Source organism: Pristis pectinata, chromosome 24, assembly GCF_009764475.1.
Source record: "Pristis pectinata isolate sPriPec2 chromosome 24, sPriPec2.1.pri, whole genome shotgun sequence".
Classification (NCBI taxonomy): domain Eukaryota; kingdom Metazoa; phylum Chordata; class Chondrichthyes; order Rhinopristiformes; family Pristidae; genus Pristis; species Pristis pectinata.
The window spans coordinates 21,571,699-21,585,434 of record NC_067428.1 but is presented as its reverse complement, the minus strand read 5'-3'; positions in this window follow the sequence as shown (position 1 = coordinate 21,585,434).

Sequence of the window (13,736 nt, the reverse complement as noted above, 5' to 3'; positions counted from 1 at the left end):
CCTGAAGTCCTGCGCAATATTGATAGTTATAGAGCCATACAGCATGGAAAAAGGCCTTTATCCCCAACTCGTCCATGCCAACCAAGGTGTGCATCTAAGCTAGTCCCATTTGCCTGTGTTTGGCCCATATCCTTCTAACCCTTTGCCATCCGTGTACCTGTCCAAATGTCTTTTCAATGTTGTTATTGTACCTGCCTCAACCACCTCCTCTGGCAATTCATTCCATATACCCACGACCCTCTGTGTGAAGAAGTTGCTCTTCAGGTCCCTTTTAACTCTTTCCTCTCACCTTAAACGTATGCCTTCTAGTTTTTAATTCCCTTTGCCTGGGAAAAAGCCTACATGCATTCACCTTACCTAATTCCCTAATGATTTTATACACCTCTATAAGGTCACCCCTCAGTCTCCTATATTCCAAGGAATAAACTCCGAGCCTGCCCAACCTCTCCCTATGACTCAGGCCCTCAAGTCCTGGCAACATTCTCGTAAATCTTCTTTGGACTCTTTCTTGCTTAATGATGTCTTTCTTATAATAGGGTAACCAAAACGGTAGTCAATACTGCAATTGAACACAATACTCCATATTCCCTCCCTTAACATCACCATAGAGGTTATCTGGATATCCCCTAGTGTTGTTTGTGTGTGCTTTACTGTTCGCAAATTGGCAACTGTACTTCCTACTTACAATAGTGACTCTACATCAGTGGTATTTTGTGGCTGTAGGACAAGGTGAAAGGTGCTGTGGAAACGCAAGCTTTCATTTAACTGCTATTGCAAATATATAAGGATGTTGATTTACTGGTTGAAATTCAAAAATAAGACACACCTGAAAGACAATTTGAAAAAAAAATTCTTTTCACCATTAAAACTCCGTGCTGGCAGCAGATGGTAACCAGGTTGAGTTTATGTTGTCATTCATTTTGCTTTAAGAATGCAGCACGTGGCTTTCTAATTGTTCGTATGGACTACTGGCTAATCCTCTCCGTAGGGTGCGCTGGTCTGGTGTGGCAGTGCCCTGGTAGACAATGGTAAATTTCAATAAGTTAACATGAATATGCAAGTGTTACTGTTACCAATGTCAATTGACTTGTGTTTAAAGAGACTGAAAATTGATGCACTTTATTGACTGAAGTCTCTTAATAACCGAAAAACCACTTTTGACCAACGCTAATAAAAGGCAAGATAACCTCCAAAATGCAGAACTAAAAAGTAAAAATGTAAGCCTATAAATTATGCGTAATACCGCAGGTTCTGCCCAAATAAAGCCTGGTGAACGAGGCTGAGGACATGGAAGATCAGTAGCCGTGAGAGTTGCAGGCAGTGTGGAGGCTGAAATCACTATGGTCTTGGCATGGTAATTACATAAGAAAACCATTCCTGTTATTCCAGCTGCAGTGAGTATTATTCTTCATCTGAATTTCAGTCAGAGGATTTCTTATTTTTTGGAACCCAATATTGAAAGCAAGGAAAAACTTTACTATGGTTTAATAAGTCAACTATGTACAGCTTTTCTGTCTATTATCGCTGTGATCATTCTGGACCAAACTGCTTCAAACCAGTTGTCTAATTGAAACATTGCCAGACATTGTTAAGGGAACATCTCTAAATTTCCTACTCCAACTAATATGAAAAATTCAGTGACATACCTTCTGTGATGAATGAGCACTGTAGGATACTTAGGTAAAAATTTCCAAATATAAATACATCTTTTACCTTGAATAAGCCAGTTAATTTCTTATTTATTGACAATACTGCATTATTCAATGAGCTGGTGATGGAATGGGCAATTGACTAACAGCAAATATTACATTGCAAAGCTGATAAAGTCAATCTATTTTGGAAACAAAAGAAAATGAAAATTATTGAATTTTCTCCCAATAAAAGCAGGATAATTGCTCCTGAAAAATTGTACTCATTGGAAGATAGTTACATATACGTTATGTTCACAAAATTCATCAATGTCATTTCTAGCTGCAACCTTGATTGACAAGGTAATTGTTTAATCATCTGCATTCTGGCTGGTCACTAAATGCAACCTTCATATTAATTGCACCTTTTCTGAGGAATGAGTAGTTTCAGTGGCAATGAGTTAAAGCAACAGACAACTTGGTAAAATCCTTTCTAGGTGGTGGGTATCACAGAATGGTTACAGTAAGGAAGGAGGCCATTTGGCCCATTTACTTTGTACTGGCTCTATGTAAAAGCAATCCAGCTAGTCCAACTCCCACACCATCTCCCCACAGCCCTGCAAATTCTTTTCTATGCAATATTTATCCAGCTTCCTTTTGAACACTACAATTCCATTACCTCCCCTACTCTTAGATTCACTCCACGTGAATCAAAGAACAGCTGAGAGCACTGGGTTCTGCAAAACTCTTGGGATCCTGTCGGCAATACTGAAGTGCAAAGCCAACAGTGCCTCTAGCCAGGTTCCATTTCAGTTACAACCTTGCATCTGTCCGGCAGTGTGGAAAATTGGCCAGGTACGTCCTGTTCACAATAAGAAAAACAAACTTAATCCAACGAATTACTGTCCACACATTCTACTCTCAATCATCAGTAGAATGATAGAGGCTGTTATGTGCTTTCATGTGGCAATTACTCATTAATAACTTACTCACAGATACCCAGTTTCAACAGGATCACTCCAGACCTCATCATAGCCTTGGTCCTGAGAGCTCAATTCCAGATGTGAGGTGAGGTGAGAGTGACTGTCCTTGATATTGACCAAGTGTGAGATTAAGGAGCACTGGTAAAACTGAAGTCAATGAGCATTAAAGAGCGAGCACTCTATTGGTTAAAGTCATTCCTTGCATAATGGAATATGATTGTGATTATTGGAGGTTAATCATCCTGGCCCCAGGACATCACCGCAGGAGTTCCTCTGGGCAGTATCCAAGGCCCAACCTTCCTCAGCTGCTTCACCAATGACATTCCTTTCATCACAAAGCCAAAAGTGGGGACATTTGCTGAAAAATTGCACAATGTTCAATTCCATTCTCAACTCCTCAGCAGGGGAGCTGTCAACATTGAGGCATGGGTTGATAATTGGCAAGGAACATTCGCACAATAAAAGTGGCAGACAACGACTATCTCCAAGAAGAAATAGTCCAATCACCTACACATAATAGCATAATAGCATACAATAGCATAATCATCACCAATTCCCCACTATGTCAATTACCATTGACCAGAAACCCAACTGGATCAGCCACATAAGTACCATTGCTACAAGACCAGGTCAGAGTCTGAGTGTCCTGTGTGAGTGATTCACCTCCCAAGCCCATTTCACCACCTACAAGGCATTAATTCTGAGTGTGATAGAATAATCTTCACTTGCCTGGATAAGTTCAGCTCCAACAGCTCTCAAGAACCTCAATATCATCCATGACAAAGCAACCTGCTGATTGGCACAACATCCACTACCCTCAATATTCACTTGTTCCACCACCAGTTCCCTGTGTCTGCAGTGTGCACATTCTACAAAATGCACTGCAGTTACTCACTCAGGTTACTCTAACAGTACCGCCCAAACCCACAACCTCTATCGCCAAGAAGGACAATGGCAGCAGGGACATGAGAACACCACGACCTCTTAGTTCCTTTCCAAGACACACACCATCCTAATAAAAATAAATCACTGTTCTTGGGTCTGTATCCAGGAACTCCCTAGACACAGCACAATCAGAGTACCTTCACCAGAAGGACTGAAGAGGTTCACCGCCAGCTTCTCAAGGGCAATTAGGGGTTGGCAGTAAATGCTTGCCAGATCCCCAAAAATGAATACATCAAAAAATCCCATCAAAATATAAATGCAATAAAAATCTCTAAACTATATATCCTCTTGATCAGCTGCTGAAAGCAAATCCTAGAGGAACTCAATGGGTCAAGCAGCATCTGTGGGGGCAAAGGGATAGGTGCCATTTTGGGCCCTCACCAGCTCCAGTCCTACTCCACCTGCAGTCTTTGTGTCTGTTATTGATCAGCTCCCTCGTAAACCTGGCACTGAATCCCCATATTAACAACTTTCATAGAACATAGAACATAGAACACTGCAGCACAGTACAGGCCCTTTGGCCCACAATGTTGTGCCAACATTTTATCCTGCTCTAAGATCTATCTACCCCTTCCCTCCCACATAGCCCCCTATTTTTCTGTCATTCATGTGTCTATCTAAGAGTCTCTTAAATGTCCCTAATGTATCTGCCCCAACAACCTCTGCAGGCAGTGCGTTCCACGCACCCACCACTCTCTGTGTAAAAAACTTAACCCTGACATCCCCCTTATACCCTCCTCCAATCACCTTAAAATTATGTCCCCTTGTGTTAGCCATTGTCGCCCTGGGAAAAAGTCTCTGACTGTCCACTCGATCTATGCATTTTATCATCTTGTACACCTCTATCAAGTCACCTCTCATCCTCCTTCTCTCCAAAGCGAAAAGCCCTAGCTCACTCAACCTATCCTCATAAGACATGCTCTCCAATCCAGGCAATAACCTGGTAAATTTCCTCTGCACCATCTCTAAAGCTTCCACATCCTTTCTATAATGAGGTGACCAAAACTGAACACAATACTCCAAGTGTGGTCTGACCAGAGTTCTATAGAGCTGCAACATCACCTTGCAGTTCTTGAACTCAATAACCCGACTAATGAAGGCCAACACTCCATATGCCTTCTTAACAACCCTATCGATCTGCATGGCAGCCTTGAGGGATCTATGGGCGTGGACCCCAAGATCCCTCTGTTCCTCCACACTGCTAAGAGTCCTGCCATTAACCTTGTACTCTGCCTTTGAATTCGATCTCCCAAAGTGCATCACTTCACACTTATCCGGGTTGAACTCCATCTGCCATTTGCCAGGGACATGTGAAAAATTCTACCAATCTGTGGACATTTTTTCACATCATTAACTTGTGGACCTGAGGAAGTTATCAACTGAAGCAAGTTCACTGTCATCTGTCCCAGAAGACATGTAGTTCATGTCTTGGCTTGGAATACCCAGAGAGGCAATGGCTCTCTAATCAGAGGAGGTGAGTGATGGAGCATCAAGTGCATCTGTGAACTTGCCTTGAAGTCGGTGTAGTGTAGATTCACTAGATTGATTGCTGGTTTAGGAGACTTATCCTTTAAAGTGAGCTCAAGTAGAATGGGCCTACACGCTGTAAAATTTAGAAGAATGAGAAATCACCTCAATGAATCTTTTGGATTTTGAGCAGGACTAACAGAGTGGACTCTGTGTTTACTGAGGCTGGAGAGTCTAGAACTAGGGATGTAGTTTCTGACTAAGGGGTCAGCCATGAAAAATGGAGATGCAAAAAAAATCTTTAAGTAAAGAGTTGCAGAACATTGGCATTCTCTATCCAATGGGCAATGCTTGCACAACCACTGAGTGTATTTGAGGCTGACACAGAGAGGGATACTTGGACAATAATGAGATTGGGGTGGGCCGAAGACATCAGCTATGATCCCACTGAATGGCAGAGCAGTCTCGATGGTTCAAGGGTCTACTCCTTCTCCAATTTTGTGTATAAGAGCTCCTCAGCAGGCTGAATAAGAAGTGAGCAAGGGAATACAAGAAGGTGGGGCTTGGGAGTTATAAATATAGGACCAGATCTTGCACAGTATGTTTTTTTTGTGAGAGCCTATGGTTGTACTTATCTGTTACACCTCCTGTTGTTCTTAACACCTCACTGTTGCAACTGCTCAGCAAGAGGGGTCCATAAGTGGTTACCAGGTCTCAGACTGCTCACAACAGTACCTTTCTTTTGGAAACTTAATAATTCAATTAGAAAAGACAATTGCATGGCTTCAGGGAAAGCACAGAGGAGTGGAGCTAATTTGATGGGTCTTCCAAAGCTTAGCAAGAGGTGTATTGCATTGAATGACCCTCCTTCAGTGCTTTAAAATTCTTGAATTTCTATACTCACAAGCTGATGAGTACCACTTTGACTGTAACTTGTTCTTGGCCAGTTCTCGCCTGGAACTCCGGCTTGGCATCATGTCTTTTGTTTTTTGGCAATGCAAAGTTGTACCTTTATAGTTAGTTACTGCTTGGGCAATTGAACCTTCTCAATTTTGCATTGCTAGTTGCCCAAATGAATAGGTTTATTTCAACTGTAGCTGACTAGTAGGTCACTGATTCCCCTCTTGATGTAACTTGGTGAGATGACTGGGCACCTTCCCCTCACTTTCATGGTCTCTGTTGTGCAAACAAGAAAGTTGGCATCACTTGAAGGCCTGCTAAAATGGCGGGATGAAATTTTAAAAAAATTGTGGTTGAGTTTTGGATGAAACAAAAAACCATGGGAAAGTATTATTGACTTTCTGTTCATTGCAGTAATTTGCAAGGGTCAGTTGGCTTATTGGTTTCTAGGGTGTTGAGGGAACAGCTGTTTTATATATGCAACAACATACAAATTGTCCTTTAAGGTGAGATCAAGTAGAATGGCCTGCACTCAGTGTAATACATACATACAAACTTAACAAAACATTTTGTTTGTAGGGAATTGTCCTCTTGAGTTCTGAGAATCAGCTGCTGTCTTTGGTCTCTCATCAGTTCTGCTTCAGCAAGTTCTGAGGAACAAATTGGGTGTTGCTTGTTGCTGATGGTTCACAGGGAAGTGCAGCGTGGGTGGAGGCTGGTTTATTCCCTCTTCCACCTGGGCCTGGGGAGATGTGGTCTCATCCAGCCTCAGGAGATGGTCCCACAAGCCCTTCAACTGATGGGGCAGCCCGACTCCCTGAAACTTCTTTCGGCGTGACCACTGATCCTTCTACACTTTGATAGATACTAATCCCTGACTGTGGCTTGGGTCCATCGATCCCTCTCTGTGCTTTCTCGCTGTGTCTTTCACCATCTCAAAACCAGGTTCTATTCTTTAGATTTCTCAGAGCAGTGGGTCAGAGCTTTTAAGCAGATTTAGTCTCTGTACCTACAGTGGAATAGTAACTTGATGGTTATTTTACCAGACTGATATTGCTGAGACTGGGACTAAACATTTGAAGAATCTTGTTCAAGTTCTAGCATGACCGACATGATATCACCCTGCAGTGGGACCGGCAAGTGATGGATGTTCTGGCAGAAGGGTACAACCTGCATTACAGGGCAAGATTCATCAAACACAAGGTGAGTCTGGGGACCAGGCAGTGCTGCCAATAAATCACAGCTTCTGTAAATAAAGCAGATTAAATATGACTATGTCGTACATCACAATGAGTAATACGGTAGGCTTCTCGTCAGCTGCACTCAGCCAGCCAGGGAATGAAAGAACATCAATACAAGAAGGTGTGGCTTTAAAGTAATGGGCGGGAAGTTCAAGGGACTTATCAGAGGAAGGTTTTTTACCCAGAGAGTGGTTGGGGTGTGGAATGCACTGCCTGGGGCAGTGGTGGAGGCAGGTACATTGGTCAAATTCAAGAGATTACTCAATAAGCATATGGAGGAATTTAAAATAGAGGGATATGTGGGAGGAAGGGGGTTAGATAGTCTTAGGCGAGGTTTAAAGTTCGGCACAACATAGTGGGCTGAAGGGCCTGTATTGTGCTGTAATGTTCAATGACTATTTCAATTCAGCTTATTAATTCTGAATTTTAAAAAATCTACCATTATTAATAATAACCATTAGATTGATATAACACTCCATCTGGTTCACAGTCCCTACATGGTCAGGTTTGTTTGTGGCTTCAGATTCATTGCAATATGCTTGATTCTCTTCTAACTCTTCTGAAATGACATCTTAAGCCACTCACTTAAAGGGCAATAACTGTCGGCCTTGCTGGTGATGTTCACGTCCCGTGAACGAATAAAATATCATAACCATCAAAATGCTTCACTCTATCCCACTCACTCATTTGGATCTAGTTTACTGACAGTTTCATACTTATGTCACTGAGAGGGGGTGTGTTAGCAGACACCCACTACTGCTACAGACAATCTACTTCCCCCACTTTAAGTCACTGCCAGCCTGCTATCCAGCTGACGTTATTTTGTTGGAACCTATCAGGAAACATTCCATCAAAACCTGACTGCTGCTAATTAGCGCTTTGCAGTTTTGTGAAACGAAGCAACTGATCTTCATCTCTTGGCACAGGAATTCACACTGTGACACCAAGCATCGAGAGGAGAAGTGGGTGGGTGGGAATCCACATTAATTCAGTGTGGCGAGGGTAACTGATAGGACTTTCCTATCCTTCTCATGAGCGGGCTTGCATCCTTTGTGGTATTATATGCATTTTAGATTCCTGTTGAGAAAGGTGTAAATGAACGAAGGGTGACCTGACAGAAGTAGATAAAATTAGACAGGGTAGATGGTCAGGGTCTTTTTCCCAGAGCAGAAATGTCAAATACTAGAGGGCATTGGTTTAAGGTGAAAGGAGGAAAGTTTAAAGGAGATTTGCAAGGCAAGTTTTTTTTACACAGAGAATGCTAGGGGAAGTGGTGGAAGAAGATACGATAGCAATGTTTAAGAGGCATTCAGACAGATACATGAACAGGCAGGGATTGAAGGATATAGACCGTGTGCAGACAGATGTGCAGTTTAAATTGGCATCATGGTCAGCATGGTCTGAAGGGCCTGTTCCTGTGTTGTAATGTTCTATGATCTATAATATGCTTTTTGTTTCCTTTTTCCCTGAGAAAGGGCAGGACAACAAGACTGAGAATTAATTAAAATAAAACACAGGAAGCCATCTTAATTGCCAGCACTATCAGGCAATGGGATTCATTTTTTCTACCCTTTCAAACTTTTATCCAAATCATTCTCTTTTTTAGTCATGTTAAATGAAGAGAGGTGAGCGGAGGTTCAGGCGGTTCTCAAACACCAGCACAAGTGAGATGGACTGTTTCTGTGCTGTAGGTACTTTGGGGAGTCAAGGATTATGGTGAACGTGCAAGAAGGTGAGGTTGGGCCCAATGATCAGATCAACCACGATCTCATTGAATGGCAGTGTAGGCTGAATGTCCACCTGGGCTCCTATTTCTTATGTCACTGATCTGGTGAAGGATGCAGATGCTGGAGAGGGAAATATTCTCCACTTCAGACTTCCAGTGGGAGCATCAAGTACTTCCATGTGTCTTTTATTCATTCATATGATGTGGGTGGCACAAGGCCGGCACCTACTGCCCGGCCCCCATTGGTAGCTTGCTGTTCTGTTTCAGGGAGGTTTGGGGGGGTGGGGTGGTGGGGGACAGGGATGTTTAAGAGTTGATCTCATTGCCGTGGGTCAAGCTGTGGGACATATTCGGTATTATTGCCATCTTTCCTTTCTTAAATGGCATTAGTGAATGAGAGAGATTTTTACAATAGTCCAATCATTTTATTGTCAATGTAATTGCAGTTTTTAAAAACAAAATTCCTCAATTATTGGGTCGTAGAGTCATACAGCATGGAAATAGACCCTTTGGCCCAACTGGTCCATGCTGACCAATTTGCCTATCTGAGCTAGTCCCATTTGCCTGCAGTTGGCCCATATCCCTCTAAACCTTTCCTATCCATGTACCTGTCAAAATGTCTTTAGTTCCTTGTTTGAATTTGTGTTTCTGGATGTAGAGTAAAGCTTCGATCTTCTTGAATTCCATCCCAAACCTAGAAGAGATAAATGAGCTGAATGGGCTTTTTTATTTATGACTTAAAACATTCTCGGTGAATAAATTATCAGTTTTGTCTCAGTCTTTTTGTCATTCCAATGATTTCCTTCACATGCACCCTGAACTTCTACTGAATTTCATATTCAAACTTGAATCCGAAAAACACAAACCATTCTTATGTTGGGATTGTTGTCGGGACAGATGATGGAATAAGCTCTGTTCTAGACAGAAATGGCCCCTCGTGCTTTAATCCAAGAGATCTTTGCCTTGCTTTGTTACTTACATTCATGTAGTGTCTTTTACAACCATTGGATAACTTACTTTGATGAGAATACTGATAAGAATTCTCTTGCTTTGTATCTCAAATAATGCCATGGGATCCTTCACTTGCACCTTGAGTGAGCTAACATCTCTGCCAGAGCAGCTTTTGCCAGGAGCTACATTGTCAGCCTTGATTTTTGTGTTCATGCCCCTTGAGTGGGGTTTGAACACGCAACTATCTGAGTCAGAGTGCTAACACCAACAATAATTTGGGCCAAATTGTGCTCGATTCATGTCCCCACCAGCATTTGCCCTCCCATACCTGTCCTAACCTTGTTTGGCTCAGTGGTGCTGACTGTCCTGGGACTCCTAATCTTGCAATCAGGTGGAGAGGCCTCAGCTGCAACATTTAAAAACTATTAAAATTGCTTTAAATAATAAAGATAAGGATTACATTTTCAAAGAAAAGAAATAATGCATTAACACCCCTAATAAGTAAACAAAACATTAAAATAAGTAAGATAAAATCAAACTTATCTTTCCCAAACTAATGTCCAGATTTAAATTCACGTGGAGTCCTGTGATGAAGTGAAGGGATAGATGGAGAGACACAGGTCTCTCAGCTTCTCCTGGACTTACACCAGGGTTGGATAAGTCAAGGTTATACTTGTCTGAAAAATAGCTGAACACTGGCAGATTCCTTTGACTTGTCTTCTAATCACCATTTCATCATTAACTTTGTCTTCCCTAGAGTCTTTTGAGCCTTCAAGTAGGTTTTTAAAGTAATATGAAATAAAGGGGCATTAAAAAATAAAAGGTGAGGAAGGAAAGCTTTAACCCTATCAGCGGGACAGAACACTGTAGCCCTCACTTAATATCTAACTTCATGTGACATTATGAATGACATTTTTTTTGCTGCAGAGTAAAACCACTGTCTAGTGATAATTTTGTGGCACTAGTTCTTCATTATTATTAACACTGACCATAAATAAACTGTTACCCTGTGTCAATTCATCTGCAGGTCATCCTTTTAGTCCCAGCATTCAAAAAGTGTACCATCACCACTGGATCTTGAATGAGCTCCTTATTTTGAACAACGTTTGTAGTCCACACTTTATTCCATTCATCATTGCTGGTGACGTTAATAATGTGAAGGTCACGGGGCCAAAACAGGGCCTTGAAACAATGTGGTGAATTGGGATGTCAGAGAATTTCTGATGAATTGGTCGGTGCAGGTTACTGATGGTCTCTCTATGAGTTGCAACATACCAATGGATAGGAGGAAGGGTAAGGTTCAACAGCACCAGGAATCATTGGATTGGTATCGAACTTAAGGTCCTGGTTACTGCCCACAGAGCCAAGTTGAGCTGCAAGCACCCAAACTGTTCAGCTTCCCCTCAGCCAAAGTTAGTAGAACCCAGCTGCAATTTTGGGGTTGTCTCAGTTTATCATGATACAGTCCATGATGAGATGCATGCTTGTTGCTATGGAAATTGGAAGCTTTGAATTCTGAGTTACTTGGTAACATGACAGATGGCCAATTCAAATAAGAAGCATTTGCCCGCTGGATATAGACAAGGATTTAAATTAGCTTCTGGCTGGTGAGGAAAACCTAGGCTGCCCTCTGTTGGTCAGAGAAGAAATAGTTGAGATGAGATATAGATGAGTGTATGAGAGGTAAAAGATGGAGTAAATCATAAAAGAACATAGAGCCGGTAGATTCATTCTATAACTTAAGTCAATTCCAAAGACTGAGAACAGATTTTCCATATTTTGTGAGTTTGTGTTGGAGTTAAGGAAAGACTTATATATCTACAGCACCTTTCACATTCCTTTCCTGACATCCCGCAGCATTTTCAGTAAAGGAATTACTTTTAATATGCAGTCACTGTTGTTACATAGGCAATGAGGCATCTATTGTACACAATAAGCTCCATTAAACATCAATGTCGTAGTGATTGCAGGATAGTTATCAACCAAGACTCCAGGGATAACTCCCTTAGTTTTATTTGTAGTATTAGAATAACATCTTTTGCATTAATGTCTGATCCAAATGATGGCATCTACAGCAGTGCAGCACTCCCTCAGTACTGCGTTGGAGTGTTAGCAGGAGTGGAAGTTGAATGCAGAAATTTTTGCCTTGAGATTACTACACATCTGGTGCTGAGAGTGATATGAAGAAGGTGAGATATATTGGGTGGAATTTCCATTCTGTAAATGCATTGCAATTTATCTAGGTGAAGGATACTGATGCTGGAAATGGAAATGGACTTTAGTTCAGACACTGAGTTGGATCATTGAGTCCTCCCAGTAGATATGACATGGGTCGATCCAGGATAAAGCTCCTTCTACCTTCCTGAAGCTCCGTGCTAAGTTTAGCAGAAGTAAATGGGGTGACTGGACACTTCTAGTTTGGGAATTCCTACATTGTCCTCAGTGAATATATCATTTGCATCATAGTCCTCCTTTCATTCCAACAATTTCTCCTTTATCCAAAAGAGCACGGCCTCCACTTTCTGCTGAAGTTCTTCACTCAATCACAACTTATCCAGATGTTGGGCCAGAGTTTGCTGAAAATATGATGTGAAGGTTAATGGAATATGAATTGTTCTCCAAGTTGTACTGAGTTGTTAAGCTTGCAAAAACTGTATCCCACTGACAACCTCACCACTGAAGTTCATGAACAATGTGTGTAATATTTGCTTGGTATGTACTAACTAAACTCTTGTCAGTTCAAGCCTAGATACATTTTTTAACCATACAGTACAAATTACCATCAAGCAACCTCTCAGACACTGGAAATTAAATGTTGCAAGCGGGGATCTTACTCCTTCAGATTTTAGCAATAGCTGGAGATTTAAGTCAATATAAAATTGTAGATTTTTATTAAAAAAATTCTTTTGCCCCTTTTTTTTCTCTCTTTTTGCCTCCATCTTCAGTCCCTGACTTGGCATTGAATTCACCCATTCCAATTTACATTTCCTTCCCAGTCCTTGCACCACTAACATGACAACCCTTCACACTGATTGGTTAAGTGAGATGTATAACTCACCCTGCTCACACAGGTAACACATTCCCTGTTGTTCTTGCTGTGATGTTATCAGTTTGTATACCCAGCAATCTCACAAGTGAAAAAAATTGCAAGGTACCATGAAATGCCAAGCTTTGACAAGCTCTGGGCTTTTATACCATCTGATCTTGCAGTTGATTCCTGCTTACCTCTTTTGATAAAACATCATATTGGCAGATTGCCTTTTGAAATCTTTCACTTGCCTTGGCTGACTTAAATAACAATGTCACCATATAAATAAAACTTTCATCACACTTTGAAATATCAAAATGACTAAAGAAAGAGAAAACAAAATATAGTTTTGGAATTAAGCATGGTCAAACATTTGCAAACTTTCTGCACCAACTTCAATTAAGCTCTAATTGGCCAAATGAAAAACAACTGGTATGAACAGCAGGCTACTACATTGGGGTGTAAGTTCACAAATGATAACAGTATAGGATGGGCAATGATTCAGCTGACCAATTTTCTTTGCCACCTAAAAGGAAGGTCATAGAGCTATACAGCATGGAAGCAGGCCCTTTGGCCCATCTCGTCCGTGCCAATGAAGTTGCTTAACTGAGCTAGTCCCATTTACCTGCATTTGGCCCATATCCCTCGAAACCTTTCCTATCCGTGTACCTGTCTAAATGCCTTTTAAATGTTGTAATTGTTATAGAGGTGTATAAAACCATGAGGGGCATAGATAGGGTGAATGAACTCAGTCTTTTTCGCTAGGGTTGGGGAATCAAGAACTAGAGGGCATGGATTTAAGGTGAGAGGGAAAAGATTCAGTAGGAACTTGAGGGGCAACTTTTTACACAAAGGGAGGTATCTATG